This window comes from Arvicola amphibius, chromosome 1 (assembly GCF_903992535.2).
Source record: "Arvicola amphibius chromosome 1, mArvAmp1.2, whole genome shotgun sequence".
Lineage (NCBI taxonomy): Eukaryota > Metazoa > Chordata > Mammalia > Rodentia > Cricetidae > Arvicola > Arvicola amphibius.
This window is the reverse complement of record NC_052047.1, coordinates 57,802,588-57,806,652: the sequence shown is the minus strand read 5'-3', so window position 1 is coordinate 57,806,652 and position 4,065 is coordinate 57,802,588.

The following is a 4,065-nucleotide window of genomic DNA, read 5'->3' as shown; positions in this document are numbered from 1 at the left end:
AAGAATTAAACGAGCAAGATGGTCTCCCATTAAGAGAGACAGAAACAGAGTGGCACACACACACACACACACACACACACACAGAGAGAGAGAGAGAGAAAGAGAGAGAGAGAGAGAGAGAGAGAGAGAGAGGCAATGGGAGCATGTTTAGCACAGCTTGGCATAGGGAGTAAACTGTCAATGTGGCTGACTTCCCCACTATCATTAGCCTTCCTATGTTTACATGAAAGGCAGCAGGGTTGGGAGAGAGGGGTGGGGTCTGGTGACCTATATGAGAAACAGCCTTCTCTTCAGGATCTAGAAGATAGAAAAGTTAGGGAATGTTTATTCATTTGTTCATTTATTTTAGAAAACTGATTTGAAAGTTAGAAATTATTTTATTAATTGCCATACCACCAAACATTTCTGTTCTGGAATGGTGGCTTTACATGTATCTGGACTCAAAGGGAAGATTTTAACCTGCTGAGAACTGAATGGTGAACTATTCAAGACTGGATGTACGGAGTGGGGAGGTAATTATGTGTATGGGAAGCATATGGCAAAAGCTGTATTTCTCCCACTGAAAGAAACAAGTCCAAATATGTAACATACACACATTCTCCCTCCTATAAATACACAGATTGGATGATGCTGCAGCAACATTTTGTTAAGTACCCATATCCCAGAGAAATCGCTGGAAGCCTTTATCAGGAACAGATGGTTGGGTCCCTCCTGGTCTGAAAGTATTTCTGACTGTCATGTGGTTATTCTATAAATAAACCTTACTGAGAGGAAGGTAAGCAATCAATTGCCCATTTTGACTTTGTAAAATAAAGCCCTTGGTGGTGTGTGGGGGAGCTGAAAAAAACTGGCCAGTTTAATTATGATCTGTTATTAATATTAAGGACTAAAAGGGGTCTTGAAAAACTATCAGGGCCATCTGCCCCTTCTTGGCTAAACCTCATTTGATGAGGATCAGTTTGACATTAAGAGCCCTTTAGAGAATGTCATCAAAGCTCCATTGTGATATTCACAGCATTGTCCAGAGAACCCTTCATATGTGAATTCTCCCAATGGGGATCCATCCCTCAGGCATTCAGCTAGGTACTTTCCCATATTCTGGGTTAGAAGTTCGAGAAAGGCATTCTTTTAATAGCCCTGATCTAACCTCCACTAGGATGTCCATAAGAAGATAACAACAACCCAATGCCAATTATTCCCCAAACTATCTTTACTTTTATGAGCTGTGATTTCTGTTGCTCAGAGCTCCACCATGAGGGTTATTTCACTATTCCAATTTTACAAATACTTCTGAGGTTCAACATACTGGTTAGGCTGCAATTATTTCACAAGCCACCATAATAAATAATATAGTGACTAAGTCCGGGGCTTTCTACCTCTTTGCCCCTCCATTAGAGCAGAACAATTATATCTACCCCTCCCTTTTTTCTAACTCTGTGGCTATATACATACATAAAGGTGTCTTCCAAGAATCCAAAGGACACTCATTTACTTTCTAAGTCAAGGCACAAATCTCACCCACACACCAGCAAGGACTACCTGTTCAACCATGAGTCCATCCATCAACATAAAGAAAAGGATGCATCATATCTCAGTCAGGCTGAAAACCACTCAGCGTTTAAAATTATAACATTTTGTTCCTTAAGCTGTCTGAATCATAGTGTCGATTTAAAAGCAGGGCCACTTCCTGCATGAGAAGATTCTTGGGCTGATAGGAGTTTTGGACATGCACTTGCATCTGTAGCCAATATTATCATCCCTCCTAATTTAGCTAAAACCAAAAACAGCTCCTCCTTTAACATCAGAGGAACACATGCTTGTTTCTGAAAGTCCTGGGAAGGATTTTCTTAGACTTGAAGCCAAGTTTGTGCCATGTTTTGGTGGGTATCTACAACCTAAAAGGCAAATGAACCTGGTGTCAAGGTATTGCTTAAGAGGTCATTAATAAAGTTCAGTTATTAATGAAGAAAAACGGCAACACTTTTCAGATTTTTGCACATATTATTTTTATAAAATGATGTTCTTCATACATTAAAATGGCTGTTTTTTTGTTTTTTTGTTTTTTTTTGTTTTTTTTGAGACAGGGCTTCTCTGTAGCTTTGGAGCCTGTCCTGGAACTAGCTCTTGTAGACCAGGCTGGCCTCGAACTAACAAAGATCCACCTGCCTCTGCCTCCCGAGTGCTGGGATTAAAGGCGTGCACCACCACCGCCCGGCCTTAAAATTGCTGTTTTAAGTTGACAGTTTACATGTTGGATTTTTGTCTGGTAATAGGAAGACAAAAAATATCTCCAATAGACAGTCTCTGCAGTTACTGAAGAAAACTATGGTACTGAAGGTGTAGGGAGTTTATTCAAAACCAAACTCTTAACTCCACCTTTAAGTTATAATGAGGAGCCGTAATTTGAAAAATATTTGAAAGAATAGAATCTAGTTTTCTAATTAATTTTAGAAGTAGATGTAAAAGTTGTTATAGTAATGAGATTTTAGTAGAAAATAAGAAAGAGATTTAGAAAAAAATGTTTTAAATGATACCCTTCTCCGATTATATATATACATATAATGTATATATACATAAATGCTCACATATACCCACACAAAGCCACTTTAATCTATAATAAATCCCACTCTTTTACTCAGGTTACCTCATAATCATCATAAAAATCTGAAGCCAATTCTTAGAGCCATGTTTTGTCTTTTTATTTTGTAAATTTCTCCTCTTGATATAATTATAAATTCATATAAGGAGATATTATGAAGAAATATTCCATGCCTGTTACCCAGTTTTCCAGCTACAAGAAGCCCATTTCTCTTCAGTTGCCAGGATATATGCTTGTGAAAATATACAGTCTTTATATGGTCTACTACACAGTTTCATATCCCAATAAGAAAAAATTGACTGCCCATATTACACCATTTGTGCTTGGTGTTTATTGCTTTTATCTGGTTTATTTTGGTTACTTAATTTGAGAAGGAGCCCTGCAATTCAAGAGTTAGATCTACAAAAATAAAGCTCAGGCAGATGTTCTTCCCTCATTAGCCATATTCCTGTAGCCTGCCTCTCAGAGGCACAATCAACCAATGATTCACATCCTCCTCTCTAGTGGTGCTGCCAGAGGCTACTTGTCTGTTCCTGGATGCTTGGGCCAGAAATAATCACTCAGACTATATTAATTAAAACACTGCTTGGCCAATAGCTTAAGCGTATTGCTAGCTAGCTCTTGTATCCTAAACTAACCCATCTCTATTATTCTGTGCATCACCACAAAATTGTGGCCTACCTGCTAAGTTTCAGCTGGCAGCTCTGTCTTTCTCCTCTAGTGGCTAAATGGCTTACTTTTAATCTCTTACTCTGCCTACTGTCCCTCTATCTTTCTTTTAGCCTGGATTTACTCTGTTAAGCCATTGGTCGAAAGGAGCTCCTTTATTGACCAGTGGCAATAAAACATTTTCCCAGCATACATCTCCTCCCACATCACAGTGGTATATTAGTTAATCATTGAACCTCCACTGAAACATTGTTATTATTCTAAACCCACAGTTTTCATTTGAGTGTAGTCTTAATAATGCTGTAAGTTGTATCAGTTTTGACAAATGCAGGAAGATACATAACCAAATTAATATCATTGTACTGATTAATTTTTTTAATGTCAGCTTAGTACAGGCTAGAGTCTTTCAGGAAGAGAGAACTGTAATTGAGAAAATGTGCCCACCAGACTGGCCTGTAGTCAAGCATCAGGGTGTTTTCTTAATTGGTGATTGATGAGGCAGCTCTCCTGGATGTGATGAGAAAGCAAGCAGAGCAAGCCATGAGCAAGTAAGACAATAAGCAGCACTCCTCCATGGCCTCTGCATCAGTTCTGCTCCAAGTTCCTACTTTGAATTCCTTCCCTGACTTCCCTGGATGATGGAATACAAGTTGTGAAATGAATTAATCCTTTTATCCTCGAGTTGATTTTGGTCATGGCATTTTACTGCAGTAATGGAAACCCTAACTAAGAGGACCATTATGTAGAAACGATGTGTGCCTGAAAATCTCTGCCCTGTCTTTTTTTTTTTTAACTCT